A 15,682-nucleotide genomic window follows, 5' to 3' on the forward strand; every position below is an offset into this window, starting at 1 on the left:
AATGGCTTTGGATTTGTGGAACTCCATCTCTGGATACCCCCTGGACCCTATAGACCTTTTTACACAAAATATGTAGTAGGAAAAGCACAGGTGTATTCAGAAGCATTAATGATGGCTGCATTCCACTTAGGCGAAACCTTGGTATTGTGCATGCTGACTCACTGAAATAGCTTACTGGGACACCTGATGGAATTGAGCCATTGTTAAGGTTATCAATTTCAGCTGTGTTTTTCCTACTATGACAAGTCAAAATGTCTGCTGTGTAAAAGGTCCATTGGATACCTTTCCCCCTGAATCTCAAACTACTGGATTTCCTAAGACCCCTCTGCCTGTTCCCTCAGACCTGGATCTCTCCCTGAGATCTTCCCCTACCACATTGAGTATTCAGTTTAATAAATCTTGTTTTGTTCATGTTCACTTCCCCGGTCTCTGTCTCTGAAATTCTGCATTTGAGTCCAAGTCAGCTAACCTTAACATAAACAATAAATACAGAAATAAATATGTACAATATAACTATTTAACACCAGGATAAAAGAGTCTGTATGGATTTGTGCAGCATGTGCAAAAAGGTTGAGTGATGTGCAAAAGTTCAGGATATAAAGAACAGCAACATCTGTAGGGCCTCTCATTCAGTCTATTCTAGATTAAAAAAATATATATATCTGAAAACTATTTTAGCTCTTGCGCTAGCTTTTCATAATGATACCGAAAAGGAGAAGTAATCCCATAAAATGTATTCTATGCAAAACTAGTAATGTGGCAAGTTATCCTGTATGGTTAAATACAACTTGCATAAGTCTGTGTTTTTTCTCTAAAGCATTATGGGACTAGTTGCAGTCCTGTATCTTTGATCAAACACGGCTTGAATGCATGTTAAGTCATCCATGTCCTACCTAGGTTTTGGGTGTGTTGCATTTGTCAGCTTGAAAAACTTGCTCTTCATGTGCTGTGGTTGCTGTTATAATTTTTTCAAACTACAAACATAAACCGCAGTGGAATGTAACAAACCTCCGTCTATGTTTTAGGGTTGTGGACAGGCATTCAGGCAGAAGTGGAACATCACAAACTGAAATCTAAATAGACAGAACAGATGAGGAAAAAAAGGACCACCACTCATGTGGTTATGTGTTGGGATTGAATGAAAGAAACAGAAGCCAAATTGGGATGATTAGGTTTTACAGTCTGGTTCAGCAAAAAACAAAACAAAGGTAGAAGACACTGTGTGTGCAACCCGTTTTCACTGACATGGTCAGTCATGGTCCTCCTGTCACTCACAAACTGCCTTGTTTTTCTGGGCACTGTCAAAGATGCTTCAGTGCTGGAATGACACTGTTTGGCACTGAGAACTGAGGGGACTGTGAAATGTACAGATGAGCTCAGATTTCACCAAAGAGCACATGCACCATCTACTAGCATGAAAATTGCTCCACCGGTATTGAGATTGAGAGAAGTCTGAATTTATTGCAAACCCAGTTACAGTACGTCACCGATATGTTCAAAAAATAGCTGTCACGGTGCGGCCTCTAGCTCATTCAGTAAGAGCGTTCGTCACTATTTCTATATAGATAGATATTAAAGTCTCTTGTGAGTGCTAAAATATGCCCTAAAATGCATAAATATGTAGGCCTACATTAGTTCAATAATAAAAACCTAAAATTAAAAATGATACCTTATTTATTAGGTCTAAATTATCACAAAGAATTTATCTAAAACATAAACATGACCAGCTTTCTAATAAGAACAGCATGTAAAATTTGTGTTGTGTTTAATATCTTAAAGCTGCACTAATCAATATTTTTATCCTAACAATTAATGAAATAACGTGTAAGTAATGCGAAAGGGGTCATTCATAGCGACGATTGCACAGATCGGTGCATTTTCACGAACGGGTTCGTATAATATCGTAAGAAAATATATGCACACCAAAACATATGATATCCTACGAAAGTAGGAGACCGCCGGCTGGTCAAGTGACGCCGGCTGGCTACGAGCTTTATGACGCCGAGCGCCAGTTGCTAGCAGTTTAGGCCGCTACGGAGTTTCGCGACGCCGGTTACAGACCTCTGACACAGCTCGGTCGTATCAGCGGCAGTTAGTAGATGTGTTTAGAAAACGTGGAATGCTTACGAATTACAGTGCTTAACTTTTCATAGCTTTTTAAACGAATGGTTCATGGGAACAGGCTGCACAGATAATTACTACTAACTCCGCAGTTCCCATCAGCTTTACAGAGTGTTTTAGCATCTTTCAGCTATATTTCTTGTAATTCTGTAAATTCTATTGTATTGTTATACTGTATACTTTGTATATTTCTTACTGTCCTTTCTGTTTTTGATTCTTTACTAGTGCAGTGCCTGTTGAAAATGTGCTTGTTTGGAATGGGCCGATTGCTTGGCCTGTGGTATTGCTGCTTGTAGAATTCATCAAAACCAAATTGTACCCAAAAATGACTTACAGAAGGACCCCAAACCACTTCATATGCAACTCCCCTGTATACCCTACTACTAACTTACTGATTTACCTGTTAGAGAATGTTGCAGATTCAGAATGTAATCACAAAATATCACAATGACAATGTGGAGTAATCAGACATTAGCCTCATGGACTCATGATGCAGTGTGCTACCCACCCGGCCCATTATGAGAGCTAATCAGCACATATCTGCATTAATCAACCACCAGAACTGGACTGTGTGTGTGTGTGTGTGTGTGTGTGTGTGCGCCCGCAGAGAGAGAGCGAGAGAGAGAGAGAGAGATAGAGACACAGTGTTGTCTCGTGTCATATGATCATTAACGAATTTAACATTTCAGCAGAGGTGTTTCCATACATTTCCATACAGGTTTAGTGGCTTGACAGTTAACTGAGGGAGTGGCTGTGGCTCAGTCCGATTGGTCGGTGGTTCGATCCCTGGCCCTGCTGTCCCATGTCAAAGTGTCCTTGGGCAAGACACTGAACCCCGAGTTGCCCCCGATGCTGTGCATCGGAGTGTAAATGTATGTGAATGTTTATCTGATGAGCAGGTGGCACATTGTACAGCAGCCTCTGCCACAGTGTATGAATGTGTGTGAATGGTTCCTGTACTATGTAAAAGCGCTTTGAGTAGTTGTTAAGACTAGAAAAGCGCTATATAAAAACAGTCCATTTGCATTTAACTGTGAGCTAGTTTGAGTTTGAAATCCAACGGAGCTAGGGGATTTGATTCGCGGGGGTATTTTGGCGACGGTAATGTTATCAGTGTACTTAATTAACTTGGGGTGAGTCTGATGAATACTGATGCTCTGAGATTTTCTCGCATTGCACAGCGCTGTGAAGGAATAATCTCAGAGATTACTTTATATTCTGCCTCTGGTTAGAAGTGGTGAATGTAGGCTACAGCTTACAGCAACTTAATACTATAGTGTCTGGCTTTTGTTTGATATTTAGTGTTGGCAAATGGCTTTTTGTTGAGTTTCCTCTTAGAGAAAAAATAGACACGGAAAAGCGTAGCGCCTTTATTTTGCCAACCTTATTCCACACAACAGTTGTGATGTTGCTTTGAACTATCTGCTTGTGCACCAAAGTAAGTTTGGTATATCCAGCAATCATGTAGCTAACGTTGGAAGCAGGAAAAGAGTCAAAGGCGGTAACACCCCTCCCCCGCTGTTGTAAAGCGTTCTGCATGTGGCGTGCAGGTTACCTTCCCACCAAACATGCCCCCAAACACGGACAACGATGTGACTCAAAAACAGTGTCTGGTAGTCTGCCTATAAGTGGTACCACGCTCTGTCTGCCACAAAAAAAACTCTGTAGCTTGTTGTGCTTTGCACGTGGTGGGTTCTGAAACGTCCTTGAATTTGGGAATTGGCGTTGTGTCAAGTCAAAGACAGTCCAAAGTAGTGCTACTTTGCAAATGTTTGTGGGTCTGAGGTGCCGTGCTGTGCAATGTGAGAGGGGGAGTGGCCAGCGGCTAGTGTGGCAAAAGCCAATGTGTGCTTCTTTTACCGATATATATTTAACGATATATTTTGCATTTCTGATCCAAACAACGTCAAACTTGGAGCCGCACTTACTGGTGCCCGTAGCAAGACACCTGTCAAGTTTGAAATCCATGGGACTAATGGTTCTAGAGATATGCGCATAACACACACACAGACACACATACAGACAGACAGACAGACGTTCCTGCAATTTATAGATAGATATGTTAAGTGAGTGTTTTACTTTGAGAGCAAAGATTTACCAGAGTCAATTTCCTTGTTTGTTTACGCAAACCTGGCCAATAAAGCTGATCCTGATTCTGATTTATTTGTCAGAAGGAACCACGGCATCAGTCATTTCAGGCCACATTTGATGATTTACATAACCTTTGATGTACAGTGTGCTCTTGCAAACACGTTCTTATCTGTGAAAATGCCACCTGTTCCTTCCTCTGACATTCAATTATGTAACAACTATCGCTCCTGGAATATGTTTCTTAGGGTAATAGAAATATCTCCATCTAAGTATGTCTGCATACAGATGATAACAATGAAACAAATGAAACAATAGTGAAACTATAAGGTGGGCTGAGGGACTGTGATGACAAATGGAACGGAAAACCCTTGGAAAGTTTAAAGTCTACCCACAGGAGTTTGAGGAACTTGGCCAGGTTTTGTTGCAGGAAATGAGTATAATGCTGTGCAATAAGGCATGCTTTTGATTAGCCTACATATACCTGTTTGATGCATTCCATCCTTTAGATGTAAAAGTAGCAATACATTATAATGATAAAATACTCCACCTTCCATGAGTAAAATGTAGCCTACTTAAAGTATCAAAAGTAAAAGTTCAGAAAAATGGCTACTGTGACTGATGTATATTGTATTTGAGATTATTAGATTGTTCTTACTGACACATGAATGCATAAGCAGCATTTTACTGCTGCAGCTGGCCACAATTTCAAATCTAAAATCTGACAAGGGCCGTAACTATATTGCTTTTCTGTAATATAATATTTTGTATTATGTAAAATATGAATCAGAAAAAAGTTCCACCAATGGACAGTTTGTTTGGAGGCTGTTAAAGTCACAAAGTGTTTGTATCATATTGAATAGCCTATTAAATTCCCAATCTTAATATTTAATAGCCTAAACCTTTATAGTTATCGTTTTATCTAGGCCTACCATAGTCACATAAAGTGCATGGCATTAGTTGCACCGTTATTTATCCTTTGAAAATACTTTAAATTACTTATTTTTTATTGTAAGGAATAACAGATTCAACAATTGACGTGTTTTATTTGAGTCACCATTAGATTGTGTGGGTAATTTAACATTACATTAAATTAAGATGTAAGCTGTGCAAACATTTTTGACCATCACCCCAAATTCTTTTAAACCCTTCACCTCCCTCCCCTCCTCTCACCCCAGCTTCTGACCATCCCCGCGCCTGGATGCGTGTCTCCTCCTCCTCCGCCGCCTTCCCAACAGCCCTACAACCTGATCGGTCCAAAAAAGCAAAACAAGGTAAAGCTTGCATCTGCATGTCAAAACCTACGAAGTGCCATCATCCATTCATCGGCTGCATCTGTCATTCATAACACATTCTCTATTTTATTGTGTGTTTATTATATGTGGACGCCCCCGAAGCCTCTATCTATCACCAGTGGCATACATAGCCGAGGCTACCACACCTGTCTGGAGCATCGCATTGACTCAGCACCCCTACCTCTACCTTGACTGGGGCTGCTAGGGAATTCGCGTTATCATCAAATGACACCGTAGCCCACAGCATATCGGATGCAGTCCCATCTGATTGCACTGCTTGCAAACTGCCTGCAAACATCAGACGGGTGTCTGTGAGGAATCGTTGCGGCATGCTCTTGTAACAAAAGAATGAGCAACACATGCATTCATTCCTCCACTTAACACGTGTAGCTTCAAATGCATTATGTCGTGAAGGGGCGTCATTTTGGTTTGATCACTCCCATGTGTCACTCTATCTATGGCACTCAAGTTTGGTTTTAAACGCCTTGTAAAGGACTTTATTTAAAAATGTGGAATGACTCAGGATTGATAGCCTACTTGGGCTATTTGATTTTACATATAGCCCATTAGGCAATAATTGAGTACATCTTTATTGCATATAAGACAGTTGGGTGCATGTAGACAAATTGATAGACTACAGCAACCTTCAAGTGTCTCTGACAGGTTGTGTGTCGCTTCACACTACACAGGGTCAACTGCCGCCTATTTTGGAAGTTGAGAAAGGAGGGGCTTAACGAGAACTTGACGGGCTGGCTGCGACCGAAGAGGAACGGAAGACCAAAGGTGATGCAACAGCCAATAACCCAAAATTGGCAGAAAACATCACTAGCCCATGTAAAGAACATTCAAGGCAACAGATGAGAGCTCGCCTCCACGGTAAGACAACGCCTTCTCATAAGAAGAAAATAGTTTGTTGTGTGTTTTGTTTTCTAAGTGAATAATAATACGCGGTGATGGGGGTCACCGGACCTTATACGCTGTAATGTGATTATACCCTCCTAAAGGAGCAAGCTTATGTTTCATGTTGAGGCTGTTGAGACCGAATGATCATCTAGCTATTAGTAACATTCAACACGTGTCCATGAAGTAGACGTGCGGTTATAATAAAGGTGGTTTCAGCAGGCAGAGTGGTTCATACTGTGATGCGATGCAGACTGTTGTAAAACGGTTATTTTATCTCAGCGGGGTGAAACACGTGGCGCCGGTTGGACCCCCCCCCCCTCCTCCTCTTGTTGTGAAGCACAGCGAGGTTGAGGGGTTGAGATGAAGGGAGGCATTTCCGCGTTCAAATGTTCTGTCAAAGCCGGTCTTCTGCTTTGAACACTTCCTGTCGTAGGTGACTTTCATTGATGTGATAGGCGATTATATAGCCTATCAGTAGCATAGTTTGCCAATGGACAATTCCCCACAAATCCTCTATTGTAGTATTCCTAAAATAGCTTAGTGCTTAGGGTGACTAACCTACAATACATTATACATGCTAATATTATAGGATACATTACAAAATTGTATTGACAATCATTCTAATAATACCAATAATTATATTTTTATATGAGTTTTGGAAAATTGGGAAATACACTATTTACTTTTTTTTATAGATCAAACAATTAAGAAAACAATTGGCAGAATAATCGATGATGATAATAATATTTGTTCTATGTGTTTAATTTGTATTCCTGTGACATAGCCAAATTGGTTGCTGGACTGTAGGGTAAAAATAGGTTATGTCAACAGAAGTTGTGCATGCATGAATGGCAGTAACCCTAGCCCCCGACACACCAACACAAACAGGAGGGTCTTTCTTTCATCCAGCCTTAGAGTTTTCTGTTTGCTTTCCTTGCCTTAGAGTTTTCTGTTTGCTTTCCTTGCCTTAGAGTTTTCTGTTTGCTGTCCTTATGCTTACGTAATCTGTAGGTAACACACAATTGTGCGTGTGTTGAAATGCCTGTGAGTTAAGTATCAGCATCTGTTGCTAGGCTGTAACATTTAACATTCTTCCAATTTAAAAATGACACTTTGAATAAAACAAGTCGCCACAGATTGCCAGCTTTTATTATGGGCATGTCACATTTTAGAGATATTGAGTTTCTCTCATTGATGGGCAAATGACACCGAAGCTTGTTTCACTCCTGGGAAGCGCACCATTTCAATTCTAGTCTGTCGAATCAGAATACTTTATTGATCTGCTCACAGAAATTGTTCAGTTACACTTGCTCACAAATTTAAGGCATAAATAAGAGTAAGAAAAAACAAGTCAATAAGCGTATAAAGTAACAAAGTATGTTTCAATACATTTTGTGTACAAAGTGCATCATTCAGTCTGACAGTTGTGTGAGGAGGAATCCGTTGCATTTGCACTGTAGCGTATTTGCAATATTTATTACACTGGAACTTTCCCATGGCATGCATCTGACAGTTTTGACAGTAGGCTCTGAGATATTTCATTGTTATTTCTGTGAAGCCAAGTCTAGACTGGTGGAATTCAGATACTGTGTGACTGCAGTAATACAACCAAGTTAGTTGTAGTGTCAGATATCTCTGTGCTTAATGGACATGTGCATTATTCCCACATCTTCACATGGTGATGCTATGTTAATGCATGACAGCTTTCTGTTTAACCCCACTGTGAGGAGAGGAAGAGACAGGAGAATGGTCAGAAATAACAGAATGGATCTACTATATGCTGCGACCACTAGGGGGCCCCAAAGCATAGCCTGGCTTAGCTGGTTGGTATTTGTTCATGGGTGCAGTATCAACATCTCAAGGATGTATTAGGCACGACTCATCAGTTTGGGTTTTGTTCACAAACTGAGCGGAAGTATTTCCATCAAAACTTCCCAGTCTGGTTACTCTGCCTATGCCCCGTCTCTGCATGTGTGACAGAGCATGACACCATGGCACTGAAGTATAATCTTCCTCTTGTCGTGAGGAAGAAGGAAAAAAAAAAACACCTGTAGAGAGCAGTAACAGAGCCTGTCTATGGAGAGCCTGTTCACTCCCTATCTCACTCCCTATTAGCCCCATTGTACCAACCTGGAATTTTCCCGAGAGTGGAAGTTCTCCCCTTATTAGACATTCTCTGGCAGTAAGCAGCATTTGTTTTCTCTCCTCTTCTAAAAATAAAATAACAAATGTTATACGAATGGATACTACACTTTTTGAATATCTTACAAATGTATAGCTTTCATATTTGATATTACAGTTACTATAGGCCTATCGTTAGAATAAAAGTTAAACTTTCGGGTACAAGTATTTCAGTTAAAGGTCCTATGACATGCTGCTTTTTGGATGCTTTTATATAGACCTTAGTGGTCCCCTAATACGGTATCTGAAGTCTCTTTCCCGAAATTCAGCCTTGGTGCAGAATTACAGCCACTAGGGCCAGTCCCACAATGAGCTTTCCTTAGGATCTGCCATTTCTGAGTCTGTAGCTTTAAATGCTATTGAGGAAGAGAGGGGGGGGGGGCAAGGTGGAGGGTTGGGGTGTGGCCTTGACCAACTGCCATGCTTCTCTTGTTTTCAAGCCATGATGTCTCTCTCTCTCATGGGCGAGCCAAATTCTCTAGGCGGGCAAAGCAGAGAAAGGGGAGGTAACCTTTCCCCTTATGACATCATAAGGAGAAGATTCCAGATCGGCCCATCTGCTTTCATTTTCTCAAAGGCAGAGCAGGATACCCAGGGCTCGGTTTACACCTATCGCCATTTCTAGCCACTGGGGGACAATACAAGACCTTAACTCACCAGAGTGTGAAACTGAGAAAAATTACTTTAAAGTTATCTTAATGTCCTGACAATTGAGTCATATGTATAATATTGTAATTTTCACATTTTGTAGTGTATACCTGTATTAATCTATCTACAAAAAAATTTTGAACTCAAATTTGACCTTTGACCCTTTTTCGGAAGTTACCGTATTCTGCCTTAGCATTGCCCACAAAATGACAATCGGTCATACCAAGGCAAAATACCTTAACTTCTATTTTATAGCACAATGTTATGATATAACAATATAACTTTTACTTAAAATGTAAGCAATATTAACCCTATTGGACTCACTATGATAAAAAGGGCTTCACATTTATCAACATCATATGAAAATGATATATCAATAAGTTTTTTTTTCTGTATTTTATACTCCTACTACTACCACACAGGCAGTCGCAGGATTGATTCACACACTCTCTCTGACAGATGTCAGAATTAAGAATGAGTGTTTTGATGTTTTAATGCATATAAAGCATGTTCTTCTGTTTGGATATGAGGGACTAATTTAGACTCATTGCAACAATGAAGACATGAACATAAAGATGCCGTCATTCACGTGCATATTAAGTAGCCACGTTGGTTTCTTTTGGTCTTATAATAGTTTTTTTTTGTTTACAAGAATTTGTCCAAATTTCAAGATTTGTGGCAAACTAAGAAACAGTTAAACTACAGCTTTTGTTTTAGCTTGTATGTCGAAATTCGATATTTAGAGTAGAGCTGCGTTTGTGTAAACAGCGCGGTGGACAAGTGGACTGCGCCCAGACAGATTAGATTGAAATATATCGCTTCCTACATGTTTATGCCTGTAGACAGGTGAGTGCGTATTGATACGCATTTACTTTTAGCTTTTATTGTAGCCTACTTACAGTAACGAGCGTAGCACTATCTTTCCCAGTAAGGTGTGTGTGTGTGTGTGTGTGTGTGTGTGTGTGTGTGTGTGTGTGTGTGTGTGTGTGTGTGTGTGTGTGTGTGTGTGTGTGTGTTTGCGCGCATCGCATTTACAGAGTACCTTAACTCAATTTGAACATTCTGAAGCGCCATGAAACTAAGACAAAGAACCATAACTGATGTTACGGTATTCTGTCTTGGCTTCTCTACGGCTTTTGAAGTTACGGCAAAGACAACACACAATTTTCTCCCAAAAACAATAAAATTTACTCAAGATATTTGTCCACATGATAAAGCAGATCTTTAATGTTCCAAAAATGACAATAACTAATTTTCGACCAAAATTTAGTTACGGTCTTTTCGCTTAGCACGGCAGCATAGGCAGGCTGTTGGGTTTCTCATATTAATGTTAAAAAAGTGAAATTTTCATGCCATGGGACCTTTAAATTAAAAGAAATGAGATAAAAAAAAAAGAGGAAATAGGGCTGTGCAATTAATTTAATTTTGATTTTGTCTCAAAGATCACAAAAAACTAATTATTTTGCACATTAGGTTTTGGAAGTGAAATCTTATTTTGTCTCATGTTCTAAATGACACGCGCACCTTTGCCCCTCCCGAAAGCTAAACTCACTCAGCCAATAGTCAGGTATCTTGTGGCATTTAAGATTTTTTATTTATTTATTTATTTATTTGACAGGGACATTGCACAACAAATGTGTTGTACAGACCAGAGATAGCTACAAGCTAATTTTCATCTGTAGTCCCTGGGCAGAGGCAAAGTGACAGCAGGTATATACAGTGGATGATGAGCATTCCTACTAATAAATCCGCCATTATTTATTTTAAGGGGAATTCAAAAAGTTCAATGGGAAAAGTAATCGAGACATTTCAGAGTTCAAGGTGTTTTCAGTGTTAATTTGTTTGTTTTTCACTGTTTTTTAAGTTCAATAAATGCAACATCTTTCCAAAAGTCAATGAGTAATCGTGTTAAATAATTGTGATTCCAATATTGACCAAAATAATTGTGATTGTGTTTTTTTTTCATAATCGAGCAGCCCTACTGTGTGAATTAAATACTTACGATATAGAAAAGGATATACGATAGCCATTTTTATATTGTTTTGATTATATATATTGTCCTATCACCCAGCTCTACTTGCCAGCCAGAGAACCCTTGTAAATGGCGGCCATGCTTAGTTTGCAATGCTACTTAAAACAAGTGGAATGTAACTTGGTTGAATGTTTTGTCACTCATGTCCATCATGTTTACAAGAAAATAACCTGCTGGCATGGATATAGGCATGCAAAGTTTGTTCTTAAATTTGCATGCATGGCTGCAGGAATAATAGCACTGTGTTATGCGATGTTGTTACTCATACTGACTTTAGTTTCACTTACGACAAATCTCTATTTTGTAAGATTCAGGAAGGCTGCACATCTGATACTAACTAGGCAAAATGTTTTCTAAGTAATTATGTGGGGAAACACTGCAATAGCTTTTGAGAATGACATAACATGAATAACCATTTGCCTACTTTGTAATGTGAATAAAACTAAAACTAACCTTAACTCCCATGATCCCAAGCAACTTCACGATGTCATCACACAGTCCGTGTTTCGATTGAGAAACCCCTATGGAGAACCTAAAATGTAAAAATTTCCGACCTCACGTGAAGGCGGCGGGAAAAAAGAAAAAGAAAAGCGATGAAGCGAGAGATGGCGCGACTTTGTTTTGTTGTTGCAGGACACGGTCACCTGTTGATACACAAACTCCTCGACAGTTCATTGCTTGTTTTTTTTTTTTTTTTTTACCTTCATAGTGCTTAAACGTTTTTTGTTGCAGCGATAGAGGCAGTGATGTTTCCCGTTTACTGTAACGTTACCGGGACTATCACGTCTCGATGTGGACTTACGAGTCTGATGTCATGTTACATGATTGTCCACCTCAGCGTGACGTTGGTTTGCTCTTCTCCAAAAGTTGAATTGGTCATTACATTACGTGTCATTTAGCTGACGCTTTTATCCAAAGCAACTTACAATTGCTATATATCTCAGAGGTCACACGCCCCTTGTGTTGACTTTGGGTCAAACTGACCCGTTTTCAATTTTTGTTCTATATCGGAACATATGGGACGTAGAAATAAGTGCTGAAAATGTGTAGAAGAAAAATTTTACAATTTAAAATGTTGGGGCTGCCAAATTATATTAAAAAGATAATTTTTCTTTTTTTCAAAAAATTTAAATGTTTGAAAATATACATTAATATTATAATAGTAATCCAACATATTAACAGCAAAGATAAATTGCCCTATTTTTGAAAAAACAATCAAACATTTAATTTACACATTGAAAATAAGCTTAGTCCACTATGGCAGCCATACAGTTAAGTTTAAGGATTCACTGTTCCACGTGTATGTTTAGCATAAAAACATGATGTATAACTAATATATTAATATAATAATAAAATGTATTTAAATCCATTTGAACAAGTTAGATATGCAACTCAATGTTATACAGTATACAAAGTAGGGGGTCCCTACTCCGTTTCTCTTTTAGCTAAGGGGTCCTTGGCCTAAAAAACGTTGAAGATCCCCTGCACTAGAGCATTAGCGTTTTAAACAGTTGTATTATCTTTACCTTTTATCAAATGGCCTGAAAACGACACCAGGCTGCTACACTCTAACCACACAGACCTCTGCAAACATCAGACTGCTTGCTTGTAGCCAGCAGCTAGTGGCTTTATACCGACAGAACACCACATTTCATCCCGCATGCACGTTTAAAACAACAACAAATATTCGAAATCCAAAATTGAAAATAGAATACCTACCCATTGAACGAAACGAATATTTAAACACTCAGATCCAGTCGGTTTGTAATAACCACATTGTAAAGCCTATTTTTCTATTCTCCTGTGTGAATTAAATAATTGACAAATGGAAAAAGTCCTGAGCATTTTTCTAATTTTATTAAGAACTTAAGTGCAAAATGCAGTTTGACCACTGGCTTTTTGACATCATGATAAAACAATATAGAAAATGATACGAAAGACTTTTTTATATTGTTTTGATGATCTTTATCATCACCCAGCTATACTTGCAAGCCAAAAGGCCCATGTGAATACTGGCCATGCTTAATCTGCATGTCTTTTTAAACAACTTGTTTTGTCACACGTCAGTCATGGATTTCCATCTGTGCGGTTACAAAACATAACCTGTGAGTTTGATCTTTTGTTATAGAAAGTTTGCATGCAAGAGGGAAATAATAGCACTGTTGTATACAAATTTCTTACTCATACTGACGATAGTTTTACATGAAAGCACAGAAAAGACATCGAAATCTGACTTTTTACAATATGGTACCTTTTTACTCAGTTGTTTTGCCAGGGTGTTTAGAAATAGTCCACATTGTTTTGACTTTTTTTGTTTTAGTAGATTTACAGCTATAGATTGGGTTTTTGTAGCACTCGCCTCCCTTTCCAATGGTCTGCAACAGCAGTCAATGTCATTTGAATGCCATTATTAAAAACAAATCCTGATTTGTGCAATTCATTTTAAAAATCCCATATCTTATCATTCCCAATGCCATTGCCTTATTGTAAGAATTCTTATTTTTCAGCAGTCCAAAGTGAGACATAGTTTATTGGCTGTATTTACTGGGTCCCCGAAGCATAGTTAGTGCGGCTTTGAGTGCTGTCACAATTTCTAAATCATATTTACCTTTCTGTGCACAGTGTAAAAAAAGAGGCTGTCTATCATGACAAAACAGAGCTTGTGGAGTCCCAATCATACCGCTGCATATTGACTATTACTGATAGACACATCTGCTTTGCAAGCCCAACAATATGATGCATTGTTAATAGCAATAACGGATGCTATTTTTGTCTTGAACCCACTGTGTTGTGCACCATGTGAGACCGGTAGTAAAGGGACCCCACACTGCTACAGTGTAGATGTAGAGTGAACACCGAGAACAGCTTTTATAATCGTGAAGAGTACAGGAGGCTGGTGTTACATCTGTATTTTAGATCTCATTGTGTAAATATTTTTTTGAAATAGTCAACCCTATAGCGTCGCAATATCGATATTGAGATATTTGGTGAAACATATTGTGATATTTGAGTTTCTCCATAGGCATAATTCTAGCTTATACTGTACGTTAAAAGGTAGTTGCCAATGATGGCATGCAAAGGCCATAAATTGGTTGACAATTTCTCAAAATGGTTGCCAATGGTAACCTGGTAACGGTTACTGTAGCACCCTGGCTTGGAAGCTAATTGTTTGCCCTGGAACATCCCTCAAAACTAGGGCTGGGTACCGAATTCAATACTTTTTAGGCACCGGCCCAATTGCCTCTAAAGTATCGCGTATCGAAAAATATCTTGTTATTCAATACCCAATTTCAATACCTAAGGAGTCTAATTATGTCTGTGATTGGCTGTCTAACATTACACGTCGTAGAGACACGCAGGAAAAACTTGTTACACAGAGACGGGCTCACGTATTTAAAGCTGAAAAATAGATAAAAAGATTTGTGCCGGAATGTGTAATGTTGTAATTTCTTTCCGTTTTATAAAATTGGCATCGGAAGAAGTATTATTTAGGAGCCGGTATCGAAGTCACGGTACCGGTATCGAAAATGTTTGAACGATACCCAGCCATACTCATAAGACACGTCAGGTCTCAAGAGTGAGTTTCATGTAACCTCTTATGCTCCTCCTCCTGGAATGGCCCAATAGGCTTGGCTCAACTCTTGTCTTGTGTACATACACGAGTAGGGTTGGGTACCGAAACCCGGTTCCTACGCAACCGGTAGGAATCGGACCGGATTAGAACGCAAATTTCGGTTCCTCAGTTCAGTTCCACTTAAATGTGTCGACTGAAGTATTTTCCCTTTGTCGCTCCGAAATGGACGTAAAAATATCACACTTTCTCTGTAGTCTACTGTTAGCTAGCTACCATAAATGTAGGCTACTTTTAAAATGCCATATTTTCCCTCTGGGCTCACCAAAACGGACGTAAAAATATCACACTTTCTCTGTAGTCTACCGTTAGCTAACTACCGTAAATGTAGGCTACTTTACGGCTACCACATCTATAAAATAGCCATTTTTCAGTTTTTCAAGAATCGGTTTAGGAATCGTAAGTACCGGTTCGGAATCGTAAACATCCAAACGGTACCCAACCCTATACACGAGTCAAACAGTCGGATAGAGTCTGAGTGCTCGCGCCAGTTAGTTTCTTATTGCTGAGCTGGTTGCCCTTTCTGATTTCTTCAAACACCTAGTTTTGTTTCTTATCATCTTTTCATTAGTGTGCAGCGTGCTATGTATGATTGATGTACCGGGGCATTTTTGAGTCCCTCTAGGCTCCTGTACATGAGTGTTTGTATGTTTGTAACACTAAATGTTAGCTATATTTGGCCACTTTATCTTCTATTTGCTGGGATGCTTTTACTACACTGTCTAGGCATTTCATTATCTGAGACAGTGATAAAGTCAGATGAAGGGAGACATGCAGCAGAGT

At 39.2% G+C, this 15,682-nt stretch overlaps 1 protein-coding gene across 1 annotated transcript in view; it reads left to right on the top strand.

The window, feature by feature from the left end:
* Nucleotides 1-6,238: 6,238 nt before the first annotated feature.
* slc6a9 (solute carrier family 6 member 9) overlaps nt 6,239-15,682 on the top strand; it is an 81,105-nt gene continuing 71,661 nt past the window's right edge. Inside the window, exon 1 of the mRNA XM_039815553.1 lies at nt 6,239-6,380. The gene's annotated coding sequence lies outside the window, so the exon portion shown is untranslated. The remainder of the gene's footprint in view (nt 6,381-15,682) is intronic.

The sequence above is a fragment of the Perca fluviatilis genome, chromosome 11 (assembly GCF_010015445.1).
Source record: "Perca fluviatilis chromosome 11, GENO_Pfluv_1.0, whole genome shotgun sequence".
In the NCBI taxonomy this organism is placed as follows: Eukaryota; Metazoa; Chordata; class Actinopteri; order Perciformes; family Percidae; genus Perca; species Perca fluviatilis.